The sequence below is a fragment of the Schistocerca serialis genome, chromosome 9 (genome assembly GCF_023864345.2).
Source record: "Schistocerca serialis cubense isolate TAMUIC-IGC-003099 chromosome 9, iqSchSeri2.2, whole genome shotgun sequence".
NCBI lineage: Eukaryota > Metazoa > Arthropoda > Insecta > Orthoptera > Acrididae > Schistocerca > Schistocerca serialis.
This window is the reverse complement of record NC_064646.1, coordinates 407,160,782-407,176,859: the sequence shown is the minus strand read 5'-3', so window position 1 is coordinate 407,176,859 and position 16,078 is coordinate 407,160,782. Positions and strand designations below refer to the sequence as shown.

Here is a 16,078-nt window from a genome sequence, read left to right as displayed (position 1 = left end):
AATGCAGGAATACAAACTCATTCTGTGATGAGACATAACAAAGTACAATGCAAGTTATGTCAAAATCTGCTAATATGGAGTTCTCCATTAAATTCAAGAAAGCATCAAAAGTGGATGCAAACTAAAATAAAACAAGACACAAACAAGATACTTACAATGCATTTAAATCATGCAATTCACACATGGATTCATTATGCAAGAACAAATGTACACGAGTAGACAGAACACTAGGCAATGAAAGCAGCTTCTGTTTTATATGAAACAAAAACAAACACAGACTCATTTACTCCAAAAAATATTATGAATGCACGCAAAAATAAAGCAGACAAGCAACAAATTCTCCGTGCAGTTAAAAAGAGTGCAACACCTATTAGAAGTTGTAATCAGGAACACAATGTGATGAAACCAGCTCCTGTGTCACATCATGTCAGATGCCTTTTAGCTTTTGACATACAGCACAATTATTTCCTGTCGTTGAAATTTAAATATTGTATTATTATTATTATTATTATTATTATTATTACAGGATTAATCACTACAAAGATTAATTAATAACAACATCTTGTTGTATTCCTGTTATATTACTCCGCAATGTCAGTCTTCATGACAGTAATGCAGTCTCTGCAGTTATTCCACTTTTAATCTTTCCTTTAGCACAATAGTTTGTTTCCTTCACTATAAAATTACACTTTTCTTCATCAAGAAAAAACTGTAAATGTGCATCGGACAAATATTTGCAGGTAGATTGTCCAAAAGTGTATTGCCTGCTTCACAGTTACCCCACAAAACACTTCCCTGCACTTCACACCACTTTATTAGTGACTTAGGGAGCCCATCAGTACAAGATCTCTCTTCAGGTGAGAGCTCACTTTCACTGTCTTCATCAGTGATGCTGAAACTTTGTTTGCCCTTTTGTGGACATATTCATAGTTTGCTTGTGTACCTTTTGTTCCTTCAAAGAAATTACTTCATCTCCATTATTACTCTCGTTTAAGGAAGGAGCACGACAGTCGGGGTCAGAATGATTGCCATTTCTGAAAAGTGATTCATCAGATAAGCTCAATTCCTCCAACCATTTTCAGATTTCCTCTTTTTATGAATCCATTTTCCATCAGACAACCACACGGTCTACACAAGCACTGCACTATGCCACGAATGTAAACAAAACATCAGTACTAGCAAGAAATACATACTGATGCTACACTGTAATCAGGTAATGTTTGCCTTTCATCCACTGCTGCCACTATCACAGAACTTTTCCCACTGGCATGTGGTGCCCATTTGTTTTCAATGCAGCTGTGATTGTATATGCACCACAAGCCAATACCCGTGATCCCTCGCGTGATCAAATATGATGCAGACAGAAAAAACAAAAAACTGATGTGTGTCATATATAAAGCAAAAAGCAATGAAAGTTTAACCAAAAAATCAGCAGTTTCAATTGTTTAAATATTATGATGGCTAAATAAAAAGAATCACACAAAGATTCCAAGATGAAAAAGAATGATAGAAGAAAAAATGAGAGCAACTGAAAAAGTTAAAGATGGTGGGTTAATTAACTGAATAAAATAATGCCAAATGTCATTCTGATATAGATTTAAAAATAAAAAAAATTCAACCCAGCGAGGCAAAAGGCAAATTCTGGAAAGCCTAAGTATAACTAACACAATAAAAAAATAAATAAAGGCCAAGAAAAAAAAGACAGCACAGATAAGTCATTAAAAGATCAGTCAAGACAAGGCACTAAAACCAAGAAATAAAAAAAGGTGGGAAGGATAAAGGCCGGAGAGGGGAAGTCGGGAAGAAGGGGGCAGGGCTGCAGCAGGTGAGGGGTGTCCCACCAACCCCTCAGGCTGTCAATGAGGTCAAAAAGCCCTACCTCACAGGGATGAATAGAAACCACTTTTGCGTGCAAAATGTAGCTCCAAGTCAGCCGCTTTGGCATCCTATGCCAGCATCAGAGGTAGCCGTCTCAAAGAAGCCAAATTAGGGCAGACTATGAGTAAGAGGGACACCGACAGGAGGGCTTAGCATCAGCAGTAAGGAGGATCCTCATGGCGGAGAATGTGGCCCCAGGTCAGCCGAATGTGGTCAATGCAGACGCAACAAAGGACAGTGGATCCCCTGTGAGAAGCACACGGGGGAAACTGCCACATGGTTGTAATTTCCCTAATTGTCCTCATTTTTTGGTGAGATCAGGGCAGACCATTCCGAGTTCCAGACGTCCAGAAATCGATGTGCATAAATGAGCAAAGGTCCATTTCTGGGACCCACATTTCCAGGATTAGCATCTTGATGGCCAGCTTGGCCAACTCATTCATTTCCCAAAATTCCAGTATGACCAGGGTCCAAACAAAAAGGACTGGTTGCCTAAATTCAGAGACAAGATCCTGGACAGATGTAACCAGCGAGTGAGGAGAGTACCACAGGTCTATAGCCACAAAGCTGCTAAGGGAGTTACTACAAATTAGGATACTCATACCAGTGCAAGAATGAATATGGCTAAGGGCTAGTTTAATGGCCATCAATTCAGCAGTGAAGACACTGCAGTCATTTGGCAGAGAGTGGAGTTCACTGCACAGTGTGTGTGTGTGTGTGTGTGTGTGTGTGTGTGTGTGTATGCAAAGCATGCTCGTCCGCCAACTGTTGAGCCATCTGTGATTACGACTACCAAATCCAGATACATCTCAAGGATAGCCAAGAAGAGGCAACGAAAAATCGTGAGGTCAGAAGAATTTTTTGGACCAACGGAGACTTCTGGACAAATCCGAGGTCATGTATAAGCCATGGGGGCAGATGCAATGTCCCCTGCCCATAGGCAACAATGGAGGAAGCTACAATTCCAAACACAGACACTGGAGGCATGCACCAATTGTAAATTCTGGTTAGCTGTTGTGGGAGGTGGAACTCCATTCCAGAGAAAAGTATACAGTAGTTGAGATGTTCAAGGAAGCTATGAACATGTATAATGTAATTCAGCAGCTGTTGTTAACGCCTGATAGGTACCTGAAAGACTCCAGCCTTGACTAGTAGGCTATTAACAGGGCTAGCTCGGAAGGCTCCTGTCGCAAGTCGAACAACATAATGATGAATGGTGTCACACATCCGCAATGCTAAGGGTGATGCTGAACCACATGCATGACTCTCATAATCAATACGGGAAAGAATCAGGAACTTGTAGAGCGACAAAAGGGCAGAGTGATCTGCACCCCAGCTAGTGTGATGAGGCAGTGAAGTGTATCGAAGTGTTGCCAGCACTTTTGCTTATGTTGGCAAAGGTGCGGAAATCATGTCAGCTGGGAATCGAAGACCATCCCAAAAAGCAGTGCATCTCAACTACAAGAAGTAACTGATCGTCTAGGTCCAGGACTGAATGTGGGTGGGCACTACGATTCCGACAGAAGTGAATGACACGAGACGTGGCGGCTGTAAACCGAAAGCCATGGTTGACAGACCTAGACTGCGCGTTTTGTATGGCACCTTGTAGGTGATGCTCAGCAACACCCATACTATAGGGGCAATAATAAAGACAAAAATCATTGGCATATGAGGAGGGCGATACCGAAGACCCCATAGCTGCTGCTAGACCACTGATGGCCACCAGAAAGAAGAGCCGCTCAGTACAGAACCCTGCAGAACCCCATTCTCTTGTAGATGGGGAGTACTAAGTGTAGCACCCACTTGAACCTGGAACATACCGTGCAACAAGAAGTTCTTGACAAAAATCGGGATTAAACCACAGAGACCATACTCTCAACAAAGTAAGGATGTGGTGATGCCATATCATGTCATAAGCCTTCTGTAGGCTGAAAAAGACAGTGATGAGGTGTTGATGACATGCACAGGTCATCAAGATGGTGGACTCCAGGTGAACCCAATTATCAGTAGCGAAGCAGCCTTTGCGAAAACTACCCTGAGATGCAGCCAAAAGGCCACGAGACTCAAGGAGCCAACACAGCCGCTTGCACACCATGTATTTGGGCAACTTACAGAGAATGTCAGTAAGGCCGATTGGGTGATAACTGTCCATCTCTAGCAGGGTTCTTACCCGGTTTCAGCACCCGAACTATCGCGGTTTCTTGCTGCTGAGATGAGAACTCATCCTCATTCCAGATCTGATCAAAGAGGGCAAGGATGTGACATTGACAACTGACTGAGAGATGTTTCAGAATTTAATAAATGAAAAGCACCAGTTTGCTTTTGTTCTAAAATATTAGTTTTATTGTGATAATCGGTTTTCCGCTCACAAAGCCATCTTCAGACATTTACTAAGTATTGTCACCAATGAAGTTACAATGCTTGCAAACAACATTGGAAGAGAAGTAACATGTCTAGACTGAAGCAGAAACATACTGTAAGTAACGTCTTTGACAGCGTGGTGGTAATGCAATGAAGAAGTAAAAAAATTGAACAGTAAATAAATAAAACTGGAGTAGACAGGAAAAACTTTAACACAAAATATGAACAGCATGCCTACATAACAGTTTCTACTAATAAACAAAACTAATAAAATAAAATTAGTACTTGACAAGGCTACATCAGGAGGTACAAAACATGGCGAGTTACATACAAACCAATTAAAAGAAGAAACAATTGTCAATGTAACTACAGAATACATTAGGAATGTAAGCAATATCAATAAGATAAACAGAAATAAATAAATGCAGGAAAATGGAGGCATCTGAGCGAACATAAGAGTAAATGCAATCTTTGAGGGTGTCGTGGTACTGCACTTTAACATTAACATTATATTCAAAACTGTGGCTATGTAACAGTTTGCATTGAATAAATGAACCAAATAAAATATAAAAAATATTTGATGAGACAACTACAAGAGGTGTTAAAAATGGACAGTAATACCCTTGACACACCAAGCTTGGTTGCAGTGGCCATTAGGGTGAATGTCTGGACAGCTTCTATAGTTTTTGTCATTTGTTCAGGCTTGTAATTTCTCTTGGGTTCAAAATCTGGAACAAGATGCTCCAGTTGTTTCAGTAATTAACACCGTACGGTAGACTGGAACCTAATTTACAAACCAGTCTTACATAACTCTCCTTAAAATTAACAGCTACAGTTGATCTAAATTTTAAAAGGTTGCTTGACTCCCTACAATATCACAGATCTGTCAACAATAACACTATTACTAAATTTAACTTCATTTTACATTTCCCATTATTTAATAAAATTGATGTAAATATCAAAGACTGGAGCATTGTCAAAGAATGGTGTTTCTACCTTATTGTTCAATTGGAGACTGTGATACGCAGTTATGAATATATGTGAAGATCAGTAGTAAATGGAAATGATTATCACACCAAAAGAACTTTAACTATTTGTTGAAAAGATGAGCAAATCTATTACCAGAGAAAACTCTATAGCTGCAGTGGGTACCATGATACACATTACAAGCTAAAACAAAATTAATAGTAAAGAAATTGAAGCTAGTCTCAAAAAATACTTTTTAGCTACATATATCAAGTGAAGACTGTATTACACAATTATCAATGTACTTGTGTATCATGAGTAAATCTTTATGGTAATCACAAAATGAACTTTATTTATCATAAAGAAAATGAACAAATTATATATAAAAACAAAGATGAGGTGACTTACCGAACAAAAGCGCTGGCAGGTCGATAGACACACAAACAAACACAAACATACACACAAAATTCAAGCTTTCGCAACAAATATGTCTGCTTGTGTCTGTATGTGTGGATGGATATGTGTGTGTGTGCGAGTGTATACCTGTCCTTTTCATATGAAATATGTCTGCTTGTGTCTGTATGTGTGGATGGATATGTGTGTGTGTGCGAGTGTATACCTGTCCTTTTTTCCCCCTAAGGTAAGTCTTTCCGCTCCCGGGATTGGAATGACTCCTCACCCTCTCCTTTAAAACCCACTTCCTTTCGTCTTCCCCTCTCCTTCCCTCTTTCCTGATGAGGCAACAGTTTGTTGCGAAAGCTTGAATTTTGTGTGTATGTTTGTGTTTGTTTGTGTGTCTATCGACCTGCCAGCGCTTTTGTTCGGTAAGTCACCTCATCTTTGTTTTTATATATAATTTTTCCCATGTGGAATGTTTCCTTCCATTATATAGAAAATGAACAAAGTGTCATAAGGAAAGTTCTACAACTTTAGTGGGGTCAATGACAAACAGTGTGATTTAAAAAAAAACTTTACAAAAGAGGATTGATAAATCAAGATTGTATTATAATTACCTCTGTAAGAGACTAAAAAATAGCCAGTGCGAATTTTTAAAAAATGTTTATTATAGAGGGCAAAAAAAAAACCACGAACCTACTACGGTGTCGTAGCAGGCGGAGAGGTGATACTCCGACGTGGCGCGTCCCAGGTGGCGGATAGGGGGGTCCTCACCGGTTTACCGGCGGACTTGAGCGAAATAAAATAGCTCTCGCGGACCAAACACTAAACAACCTCTACGGCTAACAACCGTAGTTGTAACTCGGAGCTTGCTCCACACAAGGTTGACTACCTTTGAAAGTCAAACATGGAAGGAAATCTTTCAAGGAATAATCCACCGCTTGGAAATAACCAAGGAAGACTGCACTCGGATACGGTGGGCAGTCACCTGAAAGATAACTTGGATGAGTCGGAGCATCTGAAAATACCCAAAACGGACAGACGACCAAAACTCAAGACAGGATAAATAAACTACATTGCGACACTCAATATAAATTCCCTCATACAACCAGGCAAACTCAAAATTCTGACGGATGAAATGGATCGCAAGGGGATTCTCATAACCGGACTTCAAGAAATGAGAAATACTTATCAGGAGCCGATAGAATCACAAGGATATAGGATTTATAAGGGAATACCAGGGAAAAGAGTCATGAAACAGTGTCCACAATTTGGAACAGGATTCGTGGTGAGTCTGAAAATAATAGAGTCCATAATAGAATTTAAAGCACAATCTCCCAGGCTCTCAACATTAACTCTAAAAGCTGCAAATAAAATGTACACAATAATAAATGCCCATGCCCCGACAAATGATAAAAATAATAAAAAAGAACACAGAGAAGAGGTAGAAAAATTTTGGGAGCTCTTAGATCAAACGACGAATAACATTAATAAAAATCACATCAAAATTTTAATTGGAGACTTCAATGCCCAGTTAGGAAGGGAAAAGAGATATAGAGACATAATAGGAAAATGGACAGCACAAAGAAGAACAAACAAAAATGGCATAAGACTAGTGGAATTTTGCAGAAACCATGACATGATCTCAAAGTCGACGTATTTTAAGAGAAGACCAAGTAAACTAAAAACTTGGAAACATCCAGACTGGAAAAAAGGAGAATGGCAACTGGACCATGTCTGCATGGATAAGAATTACCACAAGGAAATTTACAATGTGAAAGTACTGAGAGGGACAGATACCGGATCAGATCATTACATGATAAAAATTAAAATTAAATTAACCCCATCAGCAAAGAAAAAATCCCACCAGAAGAAGAAGAGAACCTATGACCCTCATAAACTGATACAAAATGAGGACTATGAAGCACAAACCAGGGATATAAAAATAACAGATGATCTGGAAGAAATAATTCCCAAATTGAAACAAATAGCTGAACAAGTTGCCCCTATAAATCCAAGGAAAAAACACCAGTGGTGGAACGATGAATGTGATGAAGCAGTGTTGGATCGACACCAAGCCTGGTTAAGGCATCAAAATGAAAAAACAGAAAAATCATATTTGGAACTCACAAAACAAAGGAAGACAACACAAAAAATAATAAGGAGAGTTAAACGTCAGTACCAAAAAGATATACTTCTAATGATAGAAACAAATAGTGAAAAAACAAACTCAAGAGACTATTACAAAATATTTGGCAGATAATTACAAAGATATGATCCTCCAACATTAATGTTAAAAGATAAAGATAATAACCTAGCCCATAACAATAGTAAAAATACAGAAATTCTAGCAGAAACATTTAACAAGTTACTAAATTGTGAAGATCCCCCAGAACTTCTTCAGATAAACACAGAAACCCCAATTAAAACACCAGCACACCAGCAGAAAATATAAATCCACCTACAATTAATGAGGTCTACAGAGCTTTGAAAGAACTCAAAAACTACAAGGCAAGTGGAGAAGATCAAACGTTTGCTGAACTTTGGAAATATGCAGCAGAACCAGTAAAGATAGCATTACACCAATGCACAGTAAAAATCTGGAATGAAGAGAAATTACCAGAAAATTGGACTACTGCTATAATACATCCATTACATAAGAAAGGAGAAAAATCAAATCCAGACAACTATAGAGGAATTTCCCTTTTGGACTGCACGTATAAGATCATGTCAAGAATACTATACAACCGCTGTAAAGATCAATTAGAACTGGAACTGGGAGAGTATCAAGGAGGATTTAGATCCTGGAGAAGCTGCCCAGAACAGATAATCACCTTGAAGTTAGTTATGGATGTCTACAAAAGAAGGCAAAAACAACTAGTCATAACCTTTGTAGATTTCAAAAAGGCGTATGATTGCATCCATAGATCTTCAATGATGAAAATATTAAGGAATTTTGGACTTCATCCTAAATTAATAAAAATGATACAGTTAACCTTAACAAACACCAAATCCAAAGTAAAATTTAGAGGAGAAATATCTGAACCATTTACGATTAAAACAGGGTTGAGACAGGGAGATTGTTTATCACCATTGCTATTCAATTGTGCTCTTGAATATGTAATGAGAGAATGGTACAAGGAAAATCCTATGAATGTTAAAATTGGAACTAAGAAAGATAAAATAAACCTAAATTGCTTGGGATTTGCTGATGACCTAGCATTACTAGCTAATAATATTCGGGAAGCCACGAAACAAATAACAAGCTTACAAAATATAGCACAAAAATTAGGACTCCAGATATCATTTGAAAAGACTGAAATAATGGTAATGGATCCACTTGTAATAGATCACATCACAGTGAACAATAGGGAAATTAAAATAGTGAAACAATTTAAATACCTGGGTGAAATTATAACACATAAATTGGACGAGAAACCTGCATGGCGAGCAAGAACTAATAAAATGATAAAAGCTCAAAAACTAACATGGTCTACGTACAATTAAAAATGTCTATCAATTAAAACAAAATTAAAACATTACAAGACGGTGGTTCAACCAGAGGTTACATACGGAAGTGAAACTCTTTTTAAAGTCACCCAGAAAAACAGAATTGACAAAATTTTAAAAGTAGAGAGAAGAATTGCTAGAACATGCATAAATAAGAAATATCAAAAAGCTGGGCAATGGCGGATAGTTCCAAATGAAGTGGTATACAGAGAACTGGAGCCCATCACTGATACTATACGAAAGAAAAGGATCTCTTTTTGTGGTCACATTCTGAGGACACCAGAAACCAGATTATCAAGGAAAATTATTGAGAAACTCTGGAATTGGAAACAACAAGGAGAATGGCTTAAGGAAATAAGAGAGGATATGGAAGAACTGGAAATAACTCTGGATGATTTGCAGAACAAAACGCCAAATTTAAAGAAGTTGAGGGACACAGACATAAGATTTAAACCAAAAATTGACAAACGACATACAATGAAAAGGGTATTTACAGATAAGGAACGACGAAAAGCATCGGAACGAATGAAGAGATACTGGGCCACTCGGAAGGGGAATATACCAAAGAAGAGGACCAGAAATGATTGACTGAAGTGGTCCAATGAGGCCGTAAAAGCAGAAGAAGAATAAGAAGCGGGCAAAAAGATTGATAAACCAAGATTGTATTATAATAACCTCTGTAACAGTAGAGATTAAAAATATGATTTCTCTCAGAATCGATGAAAATATGACAACAAATAGCACCATTAAAAAATGCAATTCAAAAGACACACCAAGATGTGACATTACAGTAGCGATTATCAATACTTAACTGACGGAGTTCGATGGTTCGTACTACAAATTTCTCGAGAGATAATAGCCGGTATTTACAAAGCAGGGCACCCAATATTCAAAAGAAAATGTGTGACGCATTACAAATGTGTGCGCTTCAGTTCTCATGTAGCCACAAAGAAAGAAGACTGATGGGGTTAGGTACTGGGATCTTGCAGGCCAAGGTGCAGGTCCTCCTTGGGCAATTGCCTAAGGTATGAGTTAAAGCTGCACAAACTTGTGCTGTAAAGTGTGCAGGGGCACCATCATTATACAATCACATACTACCTATGACATAAAGTGGAACCTCTTCCAAACCGTGGCTTACATTTCAAGATGGAGAAATACTGCTACTTGATAAATAAAATTATGAGTATTATATTAAATAACAAGCGGGGAGATTTTAGTAACAAAAAATGAAATCTGCACTTTCCTTCAATAAGATGATGTGTGCTGCTATTGAAAATCATCAGATTTTAGCCAAAGCAGATTGCTTCATGGTTACAGATTTTAATGAAATTTGACACAGTTAATACCTGCACTAAAGTAAGTTCGTATCTCTGGTACTGAAATGTGTAACCCCTGGGGAGGGCAGAGACTGCCCCAAAGTTACTAATTTGGCCATTTAAATAATAACAATAATAATAAAACTCATATGTGACAACCTAGGTCCTGTATGAAAACAGATACAGCCCAAATGCTTGTCTCATTAGAAAGCTAACACCTCTCCCTTGTAGGAAAAAAGCAATAACGCATTGCAGTGGTTGATGTTTCGGATGTGATACACATACCAATTGCTACACAAGTTATTTTTTCAAGTTTCCAATACTTTGTTCTCATTTGTGGATGACAGTACTGAAATATTTGGTATGTATAGAAAGGTGAGACGACCGAGTTCACTGAACAAATTCAGTTGCTTCACTTGCACACACACACACACACACACACACACACACACACACACACACACACACACACACATATTTAGAAAATTCCGAAACTGTCAAAAAACATTATTTGGAAACCCCAAAATGTAATGTGTGCAAGGTCACAACATGCTGCAAATTGCCTCATTATGTAGCTTTTAGCTAAATTTAATTCCTCCCAAAATATCTATGAAGTACTCCAATGCATACTTTTTTTTACTGTACCCTAGAAATATGTATTTGTCAAAATGGACACTATTGCAACTGCCACAGAATTTTAGACAGGAGAGACATTATTCTCCAACATATTCAACCTCAATAAGTAGAAACACTATGTTTCACACTCTGAACGTATCCATAATTATCTAAATAGAAAGTCACATACCTTGCAGACTGGTGACCTTTGTCATTTGTAGTGCTAAAATTGGAGTAGACCTATTTCAGTTTCAGTTGTCCAGCCCATATGCCACTTATAATGTTTGGCAGCGCATATGGTTTCAGGATATTCCTGAACTTCACCCACCTGTCTTCACTGATTAAAAAGTATGCTTTAGCTGGGCCAGATGGATCCAAGTGTTTTACCAAAATATCATAATACTCTTCAGAACAGTCCATATCAAAGGGAATGGACCTCTGAAAAGTGTTGTACACACAAACAATTTAAGCTTAAATTCTTGCAGAATCAGAAACACTGTGTTTAGCTCAAGATGTACAGCAGCCCTATATGCAGTGGATCATAACATATTGGTGTGTACACTAATTGGTGGAAACAGTTGAAGATTTCATACCCATTTTTTGCAATAAACCGGAATTGCTGAAAAGTAATCATTTTGTAATAAAGCAGCAATCACATTATCTAGCTTCACTGAAAGAAACTCTCGATTTTTCAGAGAATTATTCATTTCTTGTACAAGATGCAGCACAACCATGTCACAAGCAACAATCCCAGGCCATGGTGCATCCTTTTGTACTATATATACCAAAATCAGGTCAACATCAACAACTTCAAAGACCATTTGTATCTCATTCACTTAACAGCTGCAGTACATTATTATCGGAAAACCATTATCCCCCACACAAAAGGTGCAAGACTAAGCTTATACAAAATTCACAATTTTCCAAATGGACATCATCTCAATATAAAAATTGGAAAAAATTTAAAATATCCGACAGTGCATTTTGAGGACTTTGGAATTGATGCTACCTGCGGCATTCCTTTGCCACTAGCCATGGAAATAGCACCTGTGATGGAGCTGAGCTGGAGCCAGTCAAAAGACTGGCTGCCACAAGTAGCCTCCACGAACTTCACACAACCAATCGTCACTGCACAAGCACTTTGAGATACGCATCCCAAGAGAGAATAGGGTGTTCACTTCTTCTATGTGTCATCAGAAGACATTGAAAATATGTAATGATGCTGTTTCACTGAATGAAAGGTTTGGTAAGTGCAGGACAATTCCAAACACCAGGCATTATCACCACTTTATACCTGCCAGAAAGGATGTAGTAAGATGTTCCAAACTTCAACCTTCATCAAACATGGTCTGGATTATCTCTCACATAACACAGAGGCACAACAGTCTGCAAAACAATACCAACAAATATTGCTGTGGCACGAAATCAGGCCATTTTCTTACATTATTTGTGTCTATAACTAAGTAGTACCTTGCCTTTGTTATAAAGATGTCCTGTATCGACCTGGACCAGCTAAAGCTTACTTTTTAACCAGTGAAGTCAGCTGGGTGAAACACAGAGACATTTAACAAATATTGTGCCAAACATTATAACAGACAGACAACACACATTTTACACGACAACTGAAATTGAAATATTCCAGTTGATTACGAACTTTCAGCACTACCAAGAGCGAAAAGTATATTTAGATAATAATTGACACGTTTGGAGTGTGAAACATATAGTTCCTACTAATTCGGGTTGAATATGTTTGCAATACTAATGTTCCTCTCGAGTAAAATTCTTTGGTATTTGCAATATTGTCCTTTTCGGCACATACACATTGTCAAGGGTACAGCAAAAAAGTTATGCACTGGTGTACCACAAAGATATTTTAGGGGTAATTACACTTATAAGTTAGTTACACAATGACGCAACTGGGAGCATTTTGCGACCTTGTGCACACAGGAATTTGGAGGGGAGGGGCAAAACTGATTTTCAACAATTTTGTAAGTTTCAAAATTCAAAAAGTACTTTGCATGGAAATACGGAAGCGTCCGATCCCACCCGTCTGCTTTGACCCATGACGTCACAAATATGGCAGAAACAAAAACAAACACACACACTTTCCACAAGAAGCCTAATGACACTAACGGGACAAGCGCGGGAAATGAGGTGTTTTGGGTGGGGGGCAAACTAAATATAAACAAATTTAGACGCCTTGCGTAGCTACAACGTGTAAGTGAAGACAGCCATGCATGAATACCCACCCACCTCCCCAAGGGTCGTAACCCCTGCAACCCATAGAAGATATAGATGCTTCAGTAGCTGATTAGTGTTTTTTGTCTTTTTTTAAAAAAATCTCACGGGATAGAACGAACAGATCAGAAAGATAAATATAATAAACTAAAACAGAAATTCGAGGAAACAGATAATTAAAATAAGTAATAAATGTTTTTAAATTTTAAAAAATTCTCACGAGATAGAACGAACAGATCAGAAAAGTAAATAAAATAAGATAAAACAGAACTGGAGACAGCCACACTCCGCGCCGCCACGACGTCACACACGACAACAAACTTACGTCACGGGTCAAAGCCGACGCGTTGGATCGGACGCTTCTGTCGACCCCTTTGCATGCAGGTAAGACAACCAATTTGCTCAGTGAATTCAGTCTGATCACCATTCTGTACATACCAAATATAATTTCCATACTGTCACTGACAAGAAAGAAAAAAAGAAAAGAAAAAGAAGATGCAAACTTGCAAAACTGTACAGGTGTTAGGAGGTCACACATGGTGGCTTCATAATACAAAAGACAAATAAAAGCAGCCAAAACAATTAATTTGGGGGAGGGGGTCTAGTTCAGTCCATGGGGGTTACACATTTCAATACCTGAGATATGAACTTACCTTACTGCAAGTAATAACTGTTTCAAATCTCATTAAAATCTGTAACCATTATGCAATCCCAATCTGATTATCTGCAATGGAATGACCCAGGTAAGATATTAGGCTTACTAGTAAATGAGTTGTGCCTACATTACCTGAGAAGGCATTCAACAAAAAAGTTATCTCAAACAAGCTAGAAATAAGTACTCTGAAGCAGTAGTGCAGAGCATTTTAAATAAATAGAACAAAAAAGAAGAACAAAGTAGTTGCCTGAATTAAGCTACTTGAAGATAGTTTGAATTAAGGATTTTACATTGAAACGTAGCACATCAAGCAAAACCACAGTTACTGAGCTTTAAAAATTCACCACACACAACTCAACAGATTTAACAGGATTGAACTGAACTCACAACTGTCCCTCACAACCTTCAGACGGTCAAAGCAAGCTTCAATTTTTTTAAGGCGCAATAATTTAAAGACTGAATGACCAAAACTTGTCAGAATTTGCAATATTTGATAACCGCATGGACAATCAAATATTTGATATTAGGGGACAAACAATAAAACAATCAATCATTTAATATGTACTAACTATTTGATGAGATGTTCATACTGATCATCACGATTTCTTGATACATTAATTTATAAACCAGGTTTGATTGAAGAATCATTAACGCACAATGGATGGTTCGGGAATACGAGTTCCGTAAAAGGTCTAACAAGAGATCGATTTTGGAAAGTATTTCGTGCCGAATCGACAGCGTAAAAGAAGAAATTAGAATGTAACCGGCTTTTGGAAAGTGTGATAGCCATGCCAGAGGAATACTAGTTTACGGGGAAAATTCTTGGAACAGACAGAAATTCTTAGTAGCTCATGAGGAATCGAAAAGAAATTGACAATCGGTGTGCCGCCAAAGGAATATGTAGGCAATGAAGCAATAACAAACAAAATTTGACGTGTCAGAAAATACAGCTGTAATTTACTGTACATTCATAAGATAAACACTGAACTGTCTGGCAACTCTCAAGCGCTGTCACAATCATTAGACGCTCTAACTCACAAGAAACTTACCTATCACTCCAGGATTTGCTGCTCCTTTGCAACAGCCTCAAGCTCACAAGAAAAATATTGCTCCTCTTCCTAATTTTACGTCGTATTAAACCTTAAATTACAAGTAACAGCAGCTCAATAAAAACAATGACACATTTCAACAATGCTTATTTACAAAACAGTTATTCAATTGTTCACAGATCAAAGAACATCGTAAAGTCGTACAAAGTAACTAAAAAATCATAGATACAATCTAGAGAAATGTATTATCAATCGCACCAACGATTATATTCCATTGACATCCAAGAAAAGTGATGATAGTTGGTCGCCACTAAGGTGACGAACCTGGGGTTACTTGTGGAACACTTTTAGCAATTCCAAAAAATTGCGATGTCTTCTCGTGAATGACGTTCGTAACACCAGGGGCCAGTTCAGTTGTACAATCTCTGGTTAGCAGCTGGTTGCGCTCGATTCACGGAATAGCTCCAAAAACGCGTTGTGCGAACCCGGAATACACACTAACCGGAGAATAAACTCGAGATAACTTAAGCGGAGATTTTTAGCCGGTTAGCGAGCTTAACTGGAGAATACTGTTTCAAAATGCCACAGATAGTAACGGCTGCAGAGAACTATGGCGAGATTTTGGCTGATCTGCTCATGAGAATGAGGAAGGAAAAGAAAGAGAGATGACACCGATTCCGAACTTATATCCAGATTTGGCATATCAAAGGAAGCCCTACTTCGTATTGTACGTGAGAAACTGTGTATTCGACGAACATATGAGACTATTTCTCCGCTTACTTAAACAATACGTTTATTTTTTAGTAAAATGCATACGATTTCAGTACATCGTGTATTCCATCGTGATATTTTTGTAAATCAGGAACATTAATATGATGATTCGTACGAAAATAACTATTGTTTATCTGGCGTGTGTTCCAATTGCTGCAGTAAGGAAAAGGACTGATTCGTTTTATTTAGCAGACAGTCTCATAAAGACATAACCAAATCGAAAAACCACACCAGTCATGTAAATTATTTGTATTAACAGCTGTTTCTGTTTTCGATAAACATCGATTTTTCGAGTTGCAGAGAGTTTTGATAAAACGGTAGTG

The 16,078-nt window shown here is 38.0% G+C and overlaps 1 protein-coding gene across 3 annotated transcripts in view; it reads right to left on the bottom strand.

Moving 5' to 3' along the window:
• LOC126418735 (lebercilin) overlaps positions 1-15,146 on the bottom strand; it is a 185,752-nt gene extending 170,606 nt beyond the window's left edge. For 2 of the 3 annotated variants that reach the window (XM_050085649.1, XM_050085652.1), the window contains exon 1: positions 14,985-15,146. The gene's annotated coding sequence lies outside the window, so the exon portion shown is untranslated. Of the gene's footprint in view, positions 1-6,297; positions 6,407-14,984 lie in introns of those variants that run through there. The other variant, XM_050085651.1, reaches the window with a different exon arrangement.
• Positions 15,147-16,078: the final 932 nt, after the last annotated feature.